The sequence below is a fragment of the Corapipo altera genome, unplaced genomic scaffold (assembly GCF_003945725.1).
Source record: "Corapipo altera isolate COAL_440 unplaced genomic scaffold, ASM394572v1 55, whole genome shotgun sequence".
Classification (NCBI taxonomy): Eukaryota; Metazoa; Chordata; class Aves; order Passeriformes; family Pipridae; genus Corapipo; species Corapipo altera.
In genome coordinates, this window is record NW_020884882.1 from 458846 (window position 1) to 478200 (window position 19355).

Sequence of the window (19355 nt, forward strand, 5' to 3'; positions counted from 1 at the left end):
GCTGTCTCCTGAGCTGTCCCAGGGCTCCCAGAAAGGGTCCTTCCCACATTTGGCTTGACAGAGGCTAGAGGAAAAAGCCACCAACTCTTCCATGTTATCAGGTATTACGGTGTTAGTCAAGTTGATGTTACTTTTTGATATCGATATTTCACTGTTGGACCCCAATAATTTTATTCCACAGAGCTGGGAAAGAAGCTCACCTTGACTAACTCAAAATGCCAAGGGGCCAGTTGGACAGCCAGTTTAGATTGTCTGGCTGGGACCCCAGAATAAACCCCCTCATCCCCAGCTCTGGCATTCAGCTCTCAGCAGCTCCCACCTTGGGAGCATCTCATCACCTGCATTCCTGTGTGGCCGTAGCCATGAGCCAGGCTCCCCCCTCTTGTCCCTGTCCATCTTCCACCACCTCCAAAATTAGGGCAGCTGCTGTGACAGGAAGAACCTTCTGTATTTTTGAAGCTTTAAAAGAAAAATAATCCCTTTTGAATGGCAAGAATGTTTTTAAGTCAAAGGATTTAAACTATTTTGCAATCAAGGAAGCGTATTTCCAAACGAGCCGATGGCGAGAGCCTGGGTGCTGTGTGGGCTGTGTGAAGGGGCTGCTAAAAAAGGGTACACAGCTGTCCAAAATTTGGAAACCGGTGTTTTTGCAGAATATATATAGACATCCCTCCCCACTCAACATATTTCCTTCCAGTTCATTAGATTAAAAAAAAAAAAATTTTTCAAAAATCAGTAGGATATTGAAGAGAGCACTTTGATGCTTTTGGCTTGTCTAAAAGCCACGGGACCAATGCCCAAGGCTGCGGGTGAGCATCCATTGCCCTGGGAATGGTCTGCTGAGCAGCAGTGCTGCTGCCACACTCCTGCACTAATGCACACATCCAGCAATAAACCAGCTGCCATCGGGAACGGGAAGCAGAGATGCCAGCTCCCAGCAGGGCTATGGTGGTGGAGATGGATGAGAGTGGGTTTGCCTCAGGATGGTGAGGAGGTGAGACGTGGAGGCCAACCCCCAACCTCCTCATCCTGTGTGTTACTATGGGCCACCCCCACCTGCACCTGGTCACCCCTCAGCACTTTGGTCCAGATTTCACAGATTTCAGATTTTACCCTTGATTTCACCCAGTTGCCACCACTGGGCAGCAGCTTTGACACTCATTTATCTCTTTTGCTACTTCCAGTCTGGATGTGCTCCTGTTTTTCCTGGCCATCACCACACACCTTCTGCTACCTTGACCACTAACCAATGTCCCCTCCTGCAGTGAGCATCTTCCCAAAGAAGTGGGTGAAATCACATATCCAGGCTGGGCACCTGAAGGTGTCATGGTGGGAGGAGATATGTGAGCACGCACTGAGTATTTAAGAAAAAAGAAAATCACAAAGAGAGGAGGAACAAGAGAACAAGCCTGATGCTGAAAGCACTTTCCATTTTCCTTTTCACTGAGCCTTACTATTCCTCTCTGTTTCATCTCAGAGAAAGAGCTAAATTAACTATCAGCTCAGTTCCGAGAGACTGGATCCAAATGGATGAAGAATTAAGAAGATTTTCTGTTCACAATAAAATCCAGCCAACGGTATTAAAGCAGTAGAGGGTTTGGTCTGGTTTTCACAGATTAGCTATGGCTGTCCCAAGGATGCCAAGCTCCAATTTTCCCATTTTGCTCCAACGTGATGTTTATAGAGCTGTCTGGATCATTTACAGTCATTACAGACCAGGCTGTGTTGACCATCATCTAACCGTGTAGCACAGAGGAACGTGGCTCCTTCCTCTTGTCCAGGCTCCCTGTCCCTTCTCACCCACACACAGACCAGTTCCTCCAAGTGCACCTTCCCCGAGGACCCTGCCAGATTCCCACTCCTGCACTGCTAGCACCCACTGAGAAGCTGCATCTTCTCAGCCACCTCCATCCCTACCATCCACCACAGCTCCGCATCCAGCACCCAAACCCACCAGCACAGAGCCAGGAGTCCATTCTCCCTGACTGATAAAGAAGTAATATATTGTTCATTTTTGTCTGAATCGATCCGGCCGTGCATTGTAATTTACTTGGTGATCCAGTACTCCCTAACGAGATTTATCAGCCTGCCAGCCAGCCTTATCTTGAACAGCCCCCATTATCAGGATGTGTTTCTCAGCCAAGGTTAGCAGCAGCAGGAGCACCTCTGAACGCCAGCTGCATGATAATAACCCCACAATAACGCCCAGGAGAGGTACAGAGGGGCCCAGCAGAGCCTGCACCTGGTCACCACGGACCCCAGTTCCCACTGGAGCAGGGTTGGTGTAGGTACAAGGTGCTCCTCGTGGCCACTCTGCTATTTCACGCACACGTTTGACGCAGTAACTGTGTCTCCTCAGGAACCATTTGAACCTGTGTGTGGAAGATTTCAAGTTTGCAGCAAACTAATGCCTGCTAAGGGAAACCTGGCCAACTCTGCAGAAAACAAATCCACTATTCTCTGTGTTTTTCCAACAGAACGGAAGAAAATCCAAGAAAAGCTAAGTTTATCAGAGGAGTCTTATTTAACCAAAACCTTCTTTTTTCATAGGCAGTAGTGTTGACTAAAATACCCAGCCATCCAACGAGTAATTTGCTGCATCTGATAAAAGCAGATTCAAGCTGTCTGATTGCTCTCTTTTAAATTGCAGAGAGCCCCAAGTGTCTATCAGCCTCTCATTTCCAAACCAGAAGAAAATGTGCATCTCTGGGAGCTTCAGCTTCCTCCCCACTATGAGCTGCTCAGTCCCTCGTTTCCTCACCCCAAATCAGTCCAGCAGCAGCAAAGGGGATTTGAACCTACTTCACAATCATGATGGACCATTTTCAAAGTATGCTGGGGGAGACATCAGTGGTACAGCTTGGAAGCTGAGGATGTCACAGACAGACATCCTGCGATACCTGCGCAGTCACATAATGCTTTCCAAACTTTAAAAAAACTTATATTTTCCCAAGAGACAACCCTATGTTGGCAGAGAGTGAAAACCCCATGTGGAGATGGCTGAGGGTACTCAGGGCTCTACTGCTGAGATGCACGAAATCCCCCTTCCCATGGTCCTTTCACGGCAAGGAGATGCACCACTGAGAGCAGACATCTGCATCCCTGATTTTTGCCCTGAAACACATGCATTCCTGGGGAACTGGACGCTTTGGTTTCTGTGGGCAGTGCTGTTTGACCGCATTAAATGACTGCTGCTTCAAAAAAGCCCACACACCCTGCTCCAGGCTTCAAGATTGTGAATCCCGATTCTAGCAGCAGAAATATTTTAATTAAATGAACTACCTTTATGGAATAAATCAAGTGATAAGCTTGAAAAATTAACTCTCGTAATCTTTCATGCTGCTGAGCGGGTCAATAAACTATTACAGTAAAAGGCTGGGAAACGTTCTAGAAACATGAGTTGTTACAACGGAGACGGATGAGCCATTTTACTCCCCAAATTACACACAGCACAGCATCTTTCCAAGCTCGTGCCTTGCACAGCCTCTCCTATCTCCTGGCCTGCTGCCCACAGCAGAGAGGGAGCAGCTCAGTCAGCATCTCCCACCTGCCTGGGTCCAGTTCCCAGCCATCCTCATTGGGAAAGCATCCCCCATCCTCACTGTCTGCCCTCATTTTGAGTGATTCCGGACTCCTTACGGCCCTGATTTTTGGCATTTTGACGGAGTCAGGAGTCATGAACTGCCTATAGAGGGATAATGTGTCTTGGAGGGGCCAATATAATTTTCATCATCTTACAGAATTATTTTAAAACTTCAGATTCTTTTCAAAACCACCTTATTTTAACTCAAACTTCTGTTAAAAATAGCTGATGGCCCCCTAGCTGCCAAGCAGTGATTTGATGGTGATCCTGACCTGGGATGGATGTTCCCACCAACAGTGCTGGGTCTCTCCAGAGCCGGGAGGTAGGAACCAGGGTGGAAGAGCTGAGATTTTCCATCTCAAGAGTAAATGCAGCAAGAATGAAGCTAAGAAGCCAAAATGAAGTGAAATGGTGAAGTCCACATAAAACGGTTGCTTTAAAAAGAATTTAGAAAATCACATGAATCACATGTTTACTCAGTTTAAAATAATCTGTGAAGGCATTTCCTTCCCTGGCTGCCCTTTCTACAGACAGATGCCTGTGGGACCTCCTAGCTCCTGAAGCCACAGGAGGAACCACCTCATATAAACCCTCTAAGTAATTTAAGAAGCTCCACTTTAAGAGTTGTTCAAGACCTCTGCAGAAACCTGCTCCTCTGAAGGCTGGCAACACTCCCCTGATTTCCAGCCTGAAGAAAAACCCAGATTTGTTAAAAATACTGCTGCCTAGCTCTAGTTTGCTCCTCTTCTCCTCATGTCCTATTTGCTCCCAGCAAGCAGATGACTGTTGGTCATACTTAACAGCTTGGAGTAAATCAGGAACTTATGTAAAGATGGGAATTTGACAGCTCCTTCGCAGACCCGAGCGCGGGTGTTCATTCCTGGCAGCCAGTGGGATCTGATGCCACAGCTCTCTCACCTGAGCCAGCACTTGGCCATGTGGATCCCAAGAGTCCAGCTCCAGAGCCTGGACATTGCCCTGGCTCAGACAGAGCCCACACCTGCAGAGCCAATTGGTAAACCCACAGCGCAGGTCTTGTCCTCACACCCACATCCATGCTTTCTGGGGTTATTCCCAAACCAAATATCTCATTTCTTTGCCAAACTAGGGTGGGTTTTTTGAGAATATTTGTTCTCTGAGTCAATCAAACCCTTCTGAAATCAATGCTTACTGCTTCAACAGGCTTGAGAACTAGGTGCTCTTTAAACTCCAAATAATTAAAAATATTCTAACAGAAAAAAGCCCTAAAAAGCCCCTCATGTCAGAGCTCACAGGCTGCTACTTATCTCCCAGTCACAGCACAAACAATGGCTAAAGACTTCTAGCTGTGGCATGGGAAAACACAAAGCATTCAGAGATCCCACCTGAAGATCCCAAAGCAGATCTCTAAATTAAAAAAGCCCTCTTATCACTCCCAAAGGTGTCTGCATTTCCCCCAGATCCTCCCTCTGGGTTGCAGCGTTTTGTTGTACTCTCTCTTCCAGTATCCCATTGCAATGAAGTCTCTGTGCTAACTGTGCAAAACATCTTCTCCCCACATCCCAGCCTCACCTTTCTTCTTGGTTTTGTGTTGTGAGAAGTGCCAAAAGCCAAGGCAGGACCATGCTCTGCCGCAGGGCAGGGCATGGAGTGACTCCCATCCCATCTAGCCCTGGGTATCCACTTTGTGGGGTGCAAAGGGGCTCCCAGAAAAATTGCCTTTGAGACTTTTCATCATTGCAGGGAAAAGGGTGGTAGAGGTGGTCCCGTGTGCATTTCCTTACAGTGGCTCCTCCATAAGGAGAGCACAGGAGATAGCATCAAGGGATCAGAGAGGCATGAAGGACTTAGGCTGCTCTCCACAGACTTAAGGTCTCCTAACGTAGGGTTTATTTCACTTAACAGTCTAAAATTTGGGAAGCCAGTCTCAGCAAGTCACCATCTGCCCCAGGTGGGGGATGAGCATCTCCAGGATGAGAAGCCAAGTCCCTTGCACAGCATCACCCTGGTGGGTACCACTCTCTTCATCAGCGTGGAGAGATAAACCTGAAAGTGTGTGTGGGGGACACACAAACCCTCCCCTCCTGTTCCTTGAGGCCACAACATGCCCAGTGGAGGGTCACTGTGTGCTGAGCAGCCTGGGTAGGGCAGCACGGGGCTCCCTGAGCACAGCACAGCTCACCCACCGCACGCTGCCTTATTTTAGCAGGCAGAGCAGATGGCAGTGGGAAGATGAGGAGGCAAAGCAGCAGTGAAGAAAAGGCTTTGGAAATAAAGCCCCATGCTCTGCTGAGGAGGTCTGGAGGGGTTTTGGTGGTTGTAGCCAGGATGAGCTTTGAGGCAGCTCAAGGGTTTGCTTGTGGGGGACCTACAGCCACGGAGAGCAGAGACAGAGAAAAGCCTGCCCTGTTTCCCAAATACTGCTTGGCACGGACAGGGACAGCTGGCGTTGGCTCAGCGTGGCCTCGGTGAGGCAGAAACAGGACTGAAATAATCCTCAGCAAAGGAGGCAGAGCCCTCGCAGAAGCTTCCAGCCCTGGCGAGAGGGAGCCTGGGCTCCACTGCCTCCTGCTCGAGGGGCTGGGGGGAGCTGGGACTGTTCCCTTCCCTGGTGTCACCATGGATTTCTGCATGGCTGAGCCTGAACATCTCTCAGGGCTGGATCTTCCCTGCCTGAAACACAGGGGATGCTCTGCAGAGCACCCTGGTTTTTCCTCCTCTCTAAGCCTCTGCACAAGTGTGGATCAGGATAGAAGCATACAGGGACCAGTCTAGCACTGAGCTAGGACTGCAGGGTATGTTGGGAACATGGTTTAGCACTGTGCCACCTCCCAGCACAGCCTCCTTGCACCCCAGAGGCTGTACCCCACCAGTGCAGCTACTGGGATGCTCAGAGACTCCATTCTCATGGGACAAGAGCCGTGACATTCCAGCATTCCTTCCTTCCCCGTCACCTGGTTCCATGTGCACTGTGACCAGCAGGATAAAGGATCACAGTAACCACAGCTGCATCCCCCCAGATCCGTGTGCCTCCACCTTGCTCTCCAACATACAAAACAATGCCAGCAGCTGCTCCTTTAAAATTGCTTCTCTTCCAAACGCCCCAGAAAGTTGTTTAAGTTGCAAAGTATTACCTGGGGCTTTCACATCAGGTTCTTAATTAGCTGAAACGATTTGCTTTGTCGGGGAATCGTTTCCAGGAGCTCCTGAACAGCTTTAAATATCAGCTCTAGGAACAGCCTCAGAAGAGAAAAGCGTTTCAGCTGGGCAGTGAATCCAGCACTGGGCTACACCTCTGTCCCCCCCCCAGCAAATTTCATTTCTGCCACACAAACAATTTAAGGAATTTTTAAGAAAAACTTCGCTATTCCCTTCTGTCAGTACGGGAGGCTCCCTTGGCTGAGCTTCCCAAGCTGATACTCCCAGGCTGGGGGCACATTTAACTCCTGGGCCCCTGGCATTGCCCTCACCTGGGACTCCAGCTCCCCACTGCTCATAGGGGAAAAAAAGGCACCCGTGTTTGGCTGTGACTGCACCAGGACTATGAAACAACCACCACTCAGTTTGCAAACAAGCATTTAACAATCCAAAACCAGGATTTTTTTTTTTCCCCAGAGAGAAGGTGCCAGCATTCCTGTTAATGGGCTGCTTACTTGTAACAGCTCAATTTGCGTACTTTCTAAGAGATCTCACTTCTCTAGGTGCCATTTCTAACAGCATATTTAGAAACTCTTGGCAAAGTACAAAGTAATAAATAATTTTGGATGTCCTTTTCCCAGAGGGCAGGCACATGAGCTCCTGCTCAGTCTCCTGAGGGTACAGCAAAGCCGTGGCTACTCTTCCTCTTTAAACTTTGTGTCCCATTTCTTATCCAGCTTCTTATGCCCAGCCAGGATTGCCTTTAAAATTTGGGGGATTTTAAATTAAAATTAATTGGGTGGCAGAGCAACCACGCTGATGCCATTGGCCCCGAGTAGACATGCAGGAGGCACAGAACAGGGAAAGGTACTGGCCTTCCCTCTGTGTCTGTGCTGGGAGGTCAGAGAATCACAGACTGGCTTGGGTTGGAAGGGACCTTCAAGATCATCTTATTCCAAACCCTTGTGGAAGGGACACTTTCACAAGCTCAAATCAGCCTGGCCCTGAACACTTCCAGAGATGGGGCAGCCACAGCTTCTCTGGGCAACCTGTGCCAGGGCCTCACCACCCTCACAGCAGACAGAAACACAGTTTGTATTTGTCCTTAGGAAGCAGGCAAGCCCCAGGAGGCATCTCCCCAGACTGGCACCTGGCACCCTCCTCAGCTCTGTCAGCTTCTCAAGGGACATTTCCTAAAAATTCCCCATTTTCACAGGGATCTATTGAACATTTGCTGGAGCATTTTATGCCCTGGGGGCTTCTAAATATTGCCTGTGCCTTCTAAATATTGCAGGGTGAACACACGAGGGAAGGAAAAGCAGAAGCCCAAGCTCTGGACAAGCCTTTCCACTCGCTCACTGGAGCAGGAACGGGATAAAAATCGAAGATGGAAAAGAGTGCAATCATTGCAGGATCAAGCACGAGCACCTCTGTTAATGCCCTGGCTTACAATTACAATCACTTATGTTAATAATGGCACCTCCTGGCTAATCCCTCCTACACTCCAGATTGTTGGAAAGGAGCTGGTTTACAGCCTTACGTGAAAAATGAGACCATGGAAGCATTAGGGTTTATAAGGAATCTTATTATATTATAAATATAATCTCAGCACTAAGGAATCTGCAGCATGGCTTTCTCTGCCCAATGGAGCACCTGCTGTTAGGCATAAAAAATAAGGACATGTAGGAAAACGAACCTGTTTTGGTTTAAATGGCAGGGATGATGATCTGCCCTGAACTGAGGTTCAGTGAGGGCTGGAAAACAAATGGGGAGTGGAAAATAGAGGGATATGTCATTCTCTTTTCTGCTCTGTGGAGAAAGCACAGGTGTAGGAAGCCAGAGTCCACAAGGTCAAGGGACCTGTCCCCGTGCGAAGGCTTTTAAGCAGAGAAGAGGCAGATGAACCCCCTGGAGGTCAAAGTGCCTGTAAAAGTTTGGTACCCAACTCCTCCATACAACAGGATGCAGGTCCCCAGCAGCCATCCCAAGAATTTCCTTTGGGAGAGCAGAAAATAATTATGAATAAATGATAAAAATAAACCAGTTTCTAGCATCTGTTTTTGCCAGTGGACACCTGGCTTCTGCAAACTGTCCCTACGAAACATTTCCCTCTCAAGTTAAGCAGCAAATGTCAACCAAAAAGGCCTTTAACCACTCAGCCCCTGACCCCTGTGACAGAAAAATCATTGGAAAGGTGGCTGTAAGGTGGCCACAGGCCACGCTAACAGATCCACCACTGAGACTGAAACCCAGTCCAGATAATGTAAGAATGAAACGTCGCTCAAAATATCCATTCAGAGACCTTCCTGGGCTCAGAGCCTCGGTGTGCTTCAAAGAATGAGCTTGCTTTCATTTTCTATTTCACTTTGGTGTTTATTTTTGCTTCAGGCTGGTGCCATCCACCTTCCCCAGCTCATCAGCCCAGTAACCAGGCCAGGAGGAGGAGGAAGGAGCAGCCACCTCCTTGGTGCACCCTCCTAGTCCATTCAGCTTTCTGCCTTTTAACATGCTGTGGGGTTTTATGTTTTTAACTGAGAGGCTGAAGTGCCCTGGCTCACACTGCTTGTTCCTTGCTGCCCAGAGGATGGCTGTGTGGAGGGAATGCTGCACCAGAGCTCGGGTGAGTCCCGGGCACTGCGGCACTGCAGAACCCTGATTGCCCCGACAGCATTAATTATACAAGGCTTCCCTCTCCACTGGGGAGGAAGGTTTTGTTTCACAGTAGAGCAGAGTTTATGCTGCAGAGCAGGGAGACTGGAGGAGAGGGATTATGGTGATGGCTCAGCTCCCCATCCTGCACCTCCTGGCAGTGCCACCACCCTGATAGGGTCAGGCTGTGTCCCTCCAGCAAAACCCCACCAGCAGCCTAGTCTAGTGGGTGGCATCTCTGCCCATGGCATGGGGATTGGAACTAGATGAGCTTTAAGGTCCCTTCCCCCATAAACCATTCTGGGATTCTATGCTGATTCAATGATTTAATGGAGGAGGAATAGGAACACCCAGCTGGCCACCTCCCAGGCAGCCACTTGTAACCACACTGATAATGCCACTTCTTTCCACAGAAAGAAATGTCATTTCTTCCCTTGCCCAGCAGTGTTTTCTCCAACACCCAATGTACTTCTTGGGAGATGGGATCTTAGTCCTCACCTCACATGGCTCACCCAGCACATGCATAGTTGGGTAAAAAGGGTATCCCAGCACATAGCAAGGGCTGAAGGCTGAACTACTCAGTACTGCTCCTCGGAGGAGGACATAGCCTTCACTAGCACACACATGGTGATGAAGGCTTTGAATTCCTTCAGCAGCATGGCACCAACATCCCTCCAGTGCACCCCACGGCTGCACTGCCCACATGGGCTTGTCCTGCTCATGGACTTGACCAACAGAGTTTGGATGCGGGAAGGAGGGACTCAACACAAGAGCCTGGCCTGAGCTAGCAAAACCCATCCCCAACAGTCACATCCCATCATCAGCATCCCCACTGGCTTTTCCCCAGCATGCCCACACGCTTCACCACTGGCAGCCACTCTCCTCTCTCTTATTTTGTTCCATGGAACTTTACAGATCCTGAATACTGTGAGATGCAACTGCAAAACACCACTGAGTTTACTAGGAGAAACCATGGTGCTTTGCAAGGAGGATCAACACCAGAAAACTCAGTCTGAGGTGCTCCCATCACAGCTGGAAAACCAAGCATCTCCACTGCAGCCCAGCCCTAAAGCTGCCTCCTCCTTCAGCCCTCTCAGAAATCCACTGTTACAAAGCCAATTAAACGCTCGATTAAGTGTCCCAACGTGTTCCCAAATAAAGCCCTAACATGGCATGTTACAAAAAAAGATAGAAAGAAGAAAGATACAGGTTGTATAATGGCCTGTGAGCACATCAGGATAAGCTGTGCCTGCTCCCAGGAGCTGAACAGGCAAATTCTCTCACCATCTCCCACTATTTCTCTCTCTGCCCACTGTAGCTTTAGACCAAGACTGATTTAGGTGGTCCCACCAGCCTTGCTGTTTGCTGCTGGTACCTGCCCAGGGACTATCAGCCCCCACAGTGCTCCTTGGAGCACGCTGGTCCAGAGGTCCCCTCCAACCCAACCTCCTGCACAGACTTTTTGTAGGAGCAGTGCCCACCAAGGCAGACATTCTCCATCTCCACCAGCAGCTCCTGCTGTGGGCAAGGGACGGGTCTAGGATACAGGAGGCCACACACTCCACTAAGCAGCCTGGATTCAGGGGTCAGTGCTACCACGTCCTACCAGACCCCAGAGAGCCATCCCATCACTGACATGATCCACATGTGATCCAGATCCCTGTGATCCCACCACTGACTCTCCCAGGGCAGAGTTGGTGATAACCTGCTGATGCTGCACTGGGGACTGATTCTGAGCTTGTTCAGCCACTGGTCATTCAATGCAAGATACAGCAGGAGCAGAAATGAATATCCAGGTTGTCTTCACCCCACTGAGACCTCCCTTGGACCACTGCACTCCTCCTCCCCTGCCTTCCTCCAGCATCTCCTGCTCTTTGCTGCATCTGGCACACCTTTAGGAGGATGCCATGGGAACCCCTGGCTTTGCCCCCATGCCAGCTGTGTGTCTGAGCGAGGTGTCTGCTGAGGTCTGCACCAGCTCCCTGCAAGAGGAGTTCATCTGAGGAGCTACAAGGACATCTCTGAGTTGGTCTTGCAGTGGATATTCCTGACGCTGCCCAAAGCATTGGAGAGGCACAAGGCTCCTTGAGGCACGGGGCTCCAGGGCTGCCACACCAGCACAGCAGCTGACTCGAAGAGAAAAGGCAGAAAACCCTGTGCTAAAAACAGGTACACCCGCATTTTGTGAATGAACTGTTGTGGTTTTTTTTTCTCTCCAGCACATACATATGAAACCTTTCCTGATATCCATAAAACACTACGGCAGCTTTAGCTCGTCCTGTTTCCCCTCTGTGCTTCCACTCTGCCTATTTTTGCTGCCTTCAACCTTTCATATGCACAACAGTAACTCTTCTTAAAGCTTCTCAAGGTCAAGAGAGTCCCTAATGAGGTGTGTTAGGGCAGTTATTGATCTTCTCTCAGCCTTTCCCGGAGCGGCTCCAAACTGTGAAACCTCAGTTGGGTGATGGAAAGTTACTCAGGCCCTTCCCAGGTAGGTGAATTTTAATATTCATGGCACTCGACTGGAGGGAATATCCAATCCCCTGGCAGTGACAGCCCCATACGTCTGTGTCCACGTCCCTGCTGCAAGGTCACAGTCCCTCTCTTGTCTGCTCGAGGATGGCTTGAGCAACTTTCTGAAGGATGAGTCTGCGCCATGGAAGCTTCACAGATAGAATACCATCACCCCTGAGAAGGAGATCTGCAACACCTACCAAAAATAAGCACTTGCTGGGAAAAGCAATCAAAGCTTAGCAGCAGAGAGGAGCTGCCAGGAAGATCTATCCATGTTATATGGGCAGAAAGCACTTCCCTATCTTTTTCCTTGTCACTTTCTAGGAAACACCATGATCAATACTGCAGGGATGAAGTTTCACCATCAATTAAAGCAGAACCCGCAGTGAGGTGGTGGCTCCAAGAGCTCTTACAGGCTGCTGAAGGACATCTGTGATGAAGACTCAGGTATCACGTCTGCCCTGGTGCCCACCTGACATCAAGCACCATGGGCTGGCCCAGAAGCAATACTGACCCCCTAATGCCAAAGGCCTCCCTGTTATAACCCCAAATCTTTGGACTGCCTGAGCCACGGTGAGCACTCAGGCTTTGATCTTGACATACCCAGCAAGACAGCTCCAGAGACACCTTGGCACTGCTGGCCCCGGCAGCTTGATAGCCCAGGAGCACAGCAATACAACAGGCAGCAGCTCCAAGTCCTAGGGCACAGCAAATGTGCTCTGGAAAACCAGCCTGGCATCAGGGAAGTATCGTTCACTTCAAATATATCTTCATTTAGAAGGCAGAAATCCCTTACCTCGCTCAGCCACTGTCACCCCCCTGAAAATATAGTTTGGTTTTATGAACCATTGAAAACAATCTGCAGAGCGGGCAGCGGCTGCAGCCAGAGCATCATCAATCAGCAGGGTTCATGCAGGGCTGACATTTGTCCCTTAATAATATAATTGCAGCTAAAGGAGGAAAGGAACCTGGAGCTCTGGGCTTTTTTACTGATTAAAGAAAGGAACAGCGGTTCTTAACATAATTTTAAAGTGGCCAGAAGCTGAGAGCAGGCTCAGCAAGGCAAAGCCCAGCGTGTGGAGCAGTCCTAGAACCTCCAAAGGCAACCTGCAGAAGACAAGAGCCTGCAGCAGGCATGGAGCTAACACCTATCGGGGTTCTGCAGAAAAAGCAGCAGTGGGGTCCGGCACAGAAACATGGATTGCATGGGTGGACCAGCCACGGATGCTGCACATCCATCATCATCAGATGGGACCCCACTCTTAACTCAGACTGGTCCATTGGGGTTACACTGACTCCCAACCCCACTCCAGCCCTGTGTCTGCAGGAGGAGCCAGTGGAGAGCCTCATGTTGCCCAGCCCAGCAGCAGGAACCAGCTTAATTACAGCAGGTTTAGCAGCACGGAAACTCCTGAGTCACAGCGAGCTGTTAATTACCAACCCCTAACGGGATTTGAGGGCTCATGCCATCGAAGCCGCCTTCGTCTCACGCTGTAGTAGGCAGAGCTCTTGGTTTGACTTAAGTTTATGTGACTGACCCAAATATTTATACCCCTGGGGCTGGGGTATTGTTTAAAATCATTTCTACACAAAAATAAAGGAGAAACCTAGCAATTGCTGCACTCTGTGGCCTGCATATCTGCCTACCTCTTCCTCCTGAAGGAAACTCTGGGGTCTAACCTCCAGCCCACCCTTCAAGTGTGTCACCTCGCTCCTCCTCCTGTCCCTGGAGAGAGGACTGGGCCATGCCAGTGCCTATCCGAGCCCTGGGGACCCTGCCAAGCTGTCATTGTAGGACACCCAATTTCAGTGAAAACAGCCTCAAAGGAGTGACTGACAACAGCAGCTCCCTGCTTCATCAGGGGCCACAGAGCGTGTCCATTGGTATTCTGCAGCCCCCTGAGCCCGGAAGGAATAACAGGTCAGTAACAGGACCTGGATTACTATGGAAAAATGGTGTTTGCAAACTTTAGGTGCCTGTCTCCTGCCTGCCACACTCCCCGTCCCCCCCCACAGGTAGTGGGCTCTTTGAGAAGTGTTTCAGGGCATTGCGTGGAGGAAGGACACTGGGCTCCCCAGAGCAGGGAGCTGCTGGATCCCCACCATGGACACTACCTGTGCAACAGGCAGGTTCTTCTTGAGGTACCTATATCCTGCTTTTCCCCCTGGAAGGAGGGGGGAATGGCCCCAGACGCCAGACTGGGGCTGGGATTGCCATCTCAGGACAGTGCTGAGCTGGAGGCTCTCTCTTAACCCAGGTAATCCTCTTTGGCTGGGAGCTAATTACATTCCCAGAGAGAGCAGGGACCCTTGGGAAGGGGGCAGGGAGGCACAGCACACTGGGAGTAGAACGTGGGCTCATGGCTGCCAGCCCCCACCTGCAGCAAGGGCAGGTGAGGCAGGAGCCCAGCACTCCTCCCTGTTCTCTTTTTAGCTCTTCCACGAAATCTATGTGCTGACACCAAAATAATTTTGGCACAAAACCTTTCCTCAGCCCTCCTTCTCTAACCCATCTCCTGGCTGGCGGCAGCGACACCCTGTTCTGCACAAAGGCTGATCTCATGGAGCTTTTTCCATGTCACTGAAGCCCCTTTTCCTAGGCATTCCTCCCTGCAGCCGACTGCAGAAGCTGCCACGGCAGCTTCTGCAAGTAGGGCAGGTCAGCCCCATCCTCAGCATCAGCATCTCAAACCCGAGCAGTGCAGGGTCCCACCCTGGGGAGCAGTTCTGCTCAGCGACCAATTTTACGCAGTGTGAGGTCTTGGAGCGTGATGAAAAGAGAGGACCAGAGCTTTCTGGAAAGTATCTGATAGGGTGATTCACAAGCTGCAAGAAATCCATCCAAACAGGCTGGTTTGTACCTGGCTGCAGGTGCAAGGGGAGCAGCAAAACGGGAACATGTCCCATGATGGGCTCAAGCGAACGCCGCTCCTGCATTTTGTGATACCACATCCAGGATAGTCATAAAATCACAGAATGGTTTGGGTTGGAAGGGACCTTCACGACCATTGAGGTCCACCTTCTGCTAGACCAGGTTGCTCAGGGTCCATCCAACCTGGCCTTGAACACTTCCAGGGACGGGGTATCCACAGCTCCTCTGGGCAGCCTGTTCCAGTGCCTCCCCATGTGATAAGCATATACTGTATTATACATGCATATAATACACGTAATAAGGAACCCAACAGCAGTAACAGGTGAGACCAGACAGGGCAATGCAGTAGCACTGCCCATGACAACACAAGTGTTATAAAAAAGAGATTTTTTTTCACAATGCACAGGGAAAACGAGAAAAAAAAGCAGTTTTAGGATCTGGATGTGGCATGGTGAGCACCACAAATCTGTAAGAAGATCCTCCTGAGGGTCAGGTACCCATTGGAGGTCACAGCCTGGCACCTGGACATCAGCAGCGCTCTCCAATGAAACTGGTCACTGCTCCTGTTTCAGGCTGGTTAATTAGGCAAAGGGGCATCCTGCCATGTTTATTTAGTAACACAACATGCATAGTTCATTTGTTCCTTAATACAAAACCCCTGGAGTCAATTGGGGTCAACTGGGGTTACTGGGAGAGCATTGTGCCAGCACAGGGCAATCACACTGCAAGCCAGCTCTTGCCAGATTACTTGTTCCCTTAGCAGACTCTGCCACAAACAGGCATGATTTCCTAAATCCCCGGCAAAACAGCCCAGCACTTGGTCTTCCTGCAACAAAAACCTCTTCCCTGCCGGCATGGCACAAGGCTGAGGCTGTAGGGAATTTGGGAGAGTCCCAAAGCGTCAGCCCTGGCTTGGGAATAGCTCATGGTACTGCTCCCAGGAGCCAGCTCCTGGAGGAGGTGTGATGAGGTGGGAGGAAGCTGGCACCTGTACTCCTGGTATTTCACATAAACAACTTATTTAAAGCTGGGTAATGCATATCATGGTGAGCAAGCAAAGGAAGTGGAGGTCAGGCATGCTTTTGGGTTTCCTCTGCTGGTCACCTACAGCTTCCAGTGCCACAGACCACCACAGATGACACATTTCTCCTAGGATGTGCTACCAAAATGCTGTCCTTATCCCTGAACTCTTCACATGCTTGAGGCTCCCAGTCGTCACCAGCACCTTCTGACCCTCCCCACCAAGACTCACGGCCTGAGCAAAGCCAGCCTTGCTGGTGGATCCCATGGAGGCTCTGGGCTCAGAGGCACTACCCAGCTGCTCACAGGTGGGATATTCTTGGGGCAACCTTCACCTGGATGAGCATCAGTCCACAGCAGTGCAGAGAACACAAGGGAAGAGCAAGTCACCTTTAGTGCAAGTCACTTTTAGTATTTTCTCTTTTGGTAGGTTTGAGTGTGCTTGACTGAATGGAGCGCTGGTGTGGAGGCAGCTCCTTGGATACCTCCCCAGGCAGCTGCAGAGGTGGGAGGGGACGGCAGGGACACAGAGCCTCCAAATCCATCTTTAGATCAGGAGTGGGATGGGGATGAAAATGCCATGGGTAAATAATAATGCATCTTTTTCCAGGGAAATCAGAAGTTTTAGGGGGCTACAGATAGGGGCAACAGCCTTCACTGCTTTCTGGATTTCACTCTCCATTTTCTTCCCCCCATTTCATAACAGTGATCATCAGGCAGCAACATCTCCCACACCCCCCTGCTCTGCTGAGAGCAGCCCAGAGGTTGGACCAGCAGCCTCTTGTAATGCTGACTCTCTGTCCAGCTAGGACTGCCATGTCCTGCTGGTTGCCTATCGACATAGCAAAAACACAGAAGCAACAGCCTAACACTGTCTCACCTCCACCAGCAGGCCAGTACATCTCATGGGGCCCCTCTAAGCATGCAGTTCCTCCATACCTCCTGTCCCCTTCCCAAGGATCTGCTCTGGTCAAAGCTCCCTTCAAGATCCACCTCAGCCACCTGCAGGGACTATTCCTGGACAGCCACGATGGATGTGAAGTCAGCACAAGCTAAAGAACCAGAGTTAGTGGCTGCTGGAACTCTCCTCACCCTCAGCATTATGTGGGATGCCACGAAGGAGCTGAGGTCCCAAGGGAAGAGGTGCTGGCTCCCATTGCACTATTGGGATCACCAGCCTCCCAACAAGTATCAGATTGAGACTGAGTGATGCTTCCCATGGAGCTGGGACAGCCCACACTGGCACAGGGAGACCAGTGTCCTGCACTGTGAGTTCAGTCCTGCCTCGCTGGCAGGGGAAGTGAGCTCGTCAGCAAAAATACTTATCTTCCATGAGGATGCAAACATTACTTAAGGTTTTTTCCCCTCACAAGATGGTTATGCAGCTTTGCTATGAAGCTATAACCATGTGCAGTGCACTGACAACACTGTGACAAAGCCTTGACTGCTTGCAATGATAATACAGCTTTATTTGCAGGAAATGTGTGCTTTTTGCACTGTTTTCCTGCAACACTCTGTCCTTTCTCCAAAAACCAGGCCACTGTGGGCCATGCCCTCTTCTTCCCTGTGACTGATGCTGTTTGGAGCCAGGGTGCAGGCTTTGGAAGCCTTTGCCCAGGCTCCCTCAGTGCGTACAGAGGGTGCTGCCGTCTCACCCGCAGCTTGTGCTCCTCCGCACTTACCAGACCACGGCTCAAATCCCTCATTAGTTTTCACACAACTTCCAAGGGCAGCTTATAGCCAAGGTCCTAATTCATCAAGCAATTAATGGATCAAGCCTCACTACTTCAAAGAGTGAGTTCTGGTATTTGCATCAATCTCAGGGCTTGGGACAAGCCCATGTGAGCTGCAGGCAAAAAGAGATCAGACCACAGAGCAATTTTCCCAGAAAATCAAACAAACCTAAAGCCCAACCATATTAACAGACATTGCAATGTTTTCCTTTCCTCAGAAAGGTTTTGTTAAGAACATTCACAGCTCAAGTGTTGCATTTCTTTCTCAACTTTTATAAAAATAAATCCCATAAGCCAACCGAACCATTTGACCCAGATAATGGTTCTGTGTAAAGGGAAACAAAACCCATGACAACACAAAGCCCAGGTAGGACCTTGCTGTGGGCCTTCACTGTATGTGAAGGCACGTGGATATTGCAGGGATGAGCAGCAGCAAGAAACACTAAGAGAGACGTACGTGCAAGGGTGGGTTTGCCAAAGGTGTCTGAAGGTGTTTGCTCAAGAGCTGAGGGAGCCCACGCAGAGTCCAGCCTTCAAAATCTGAAATTTAATCCCAGGTGTCAGCTAGTGACCCTGGAGACAAGTGCTAGGGAGAGCTCACCTTTCCCTGGTACCTGCAGAGAGCACCACATTATTGGCTACAACACAACCCCAAATTAATTCTCTAATTAATTAATTAACAGCCAGGTGCCAGGGAGAACATTAAAGCCTTTTCACCAACCCCTGAGCTTTCTGAAGCCTGGGAACACATCACTGCCCAAGGGCATGGCAACACAGGGCTCAAGGGACCAAACACCTGGATACTCTTTTTCCTCACTCAAGTCCTTTGAGTAAGGAGGGGGCAGTGGGGGGAGCAATGAGCAGGAGAAGAGCATTGGCATTGAAAACAGCATATTATGACCAAGGAGGTGGCCATCTGGGGAGTTTGCACCTCCACACACATGCTGGGAGAGTGTCTCTCCTCCACCACCACCGTGACCGTGAGCAGCAGCAGCATCAAGAAGAACAGAAAATTACTGGGTGTAATTGAAACTGCAGGGAGGAGCTAGGGACATAAAATGTAATTATCTGCTGTGGAACAGAGCCAAGATTAGCAATCCTACTTCTGGTCATTTAAAGTTCTCATTAACTTCTCCATGTGCTGATGGTATCGATTCCGTGTCTTACTGGCTGCAAGATGCAGCACTTCAGGAGCAAGGCCCTGGGCCTCCTCTGGTCAGGGTCTCAAATCACTTATGCAGCAGGGGGTGAGGGTCTAGGCTTCAACAGAGTTCCTTTCCAAGGGTCTGGAAGATCTTCCTCCCTAGCTTCCAAGGTGGAAGGGATGCTCCAACTGAGACCCGGTTGTACCACTCTCCTCTCCCCTTGCTAAAGTTGGCTAAGGTGCCCTTTTGGTGCTTGGGAAGGTGATCTGGGTAGGCAGCACAATAATTCAGAGACAGCCTCAACTACAGCTGGTGAGACTAGGTGGACTGCAGACCACCTCAACCTGCCTTCTTCTCTGCCTGCACTCCATCTCATCAGGCTGCAGGACACCCACACAATTCACATTCAAACAGCACTGCGGGCATCCCCACATCCATCCCATGCTCAGCCCATTCCCCTGCCCTGCACCCAGGCTCTTCTTGCTGACATCCTGAGACTTTCCTCCCCACACCACTTTCCTTGCACCCTCACCATCCAAGGATGCAGGACCTGCAGAACATCCCTCATTAGCCTCATCTCAAGTCTGGCCAAGGCATCCATCCACAGCACCAGGAGGAGGATGCTTGTTGGTGACTCTGGCACCTGCATGACCTGTTCCTATTTCCATACCCTTGGACACCTTTGGGGAGCAGTGGGCACTGCTAGAGGTGCCCTCAACAAC

The 19355-nt window shown here is 50.1% G+C and overlaps 1 protein-coding gene across 1 annotated transcript in view; it reads right to left on the reverse strand.

The window, feature by feature from the left end:
• The window catches only part of BSN (bassoon presynaptic cytomatrix protein), a 71613-nt gene that overhangs the window by 24519 nt on the left and 27739 nt on the right, over window positions 1-19355 (reverse strand). The window lies entirely within an intron of this gene.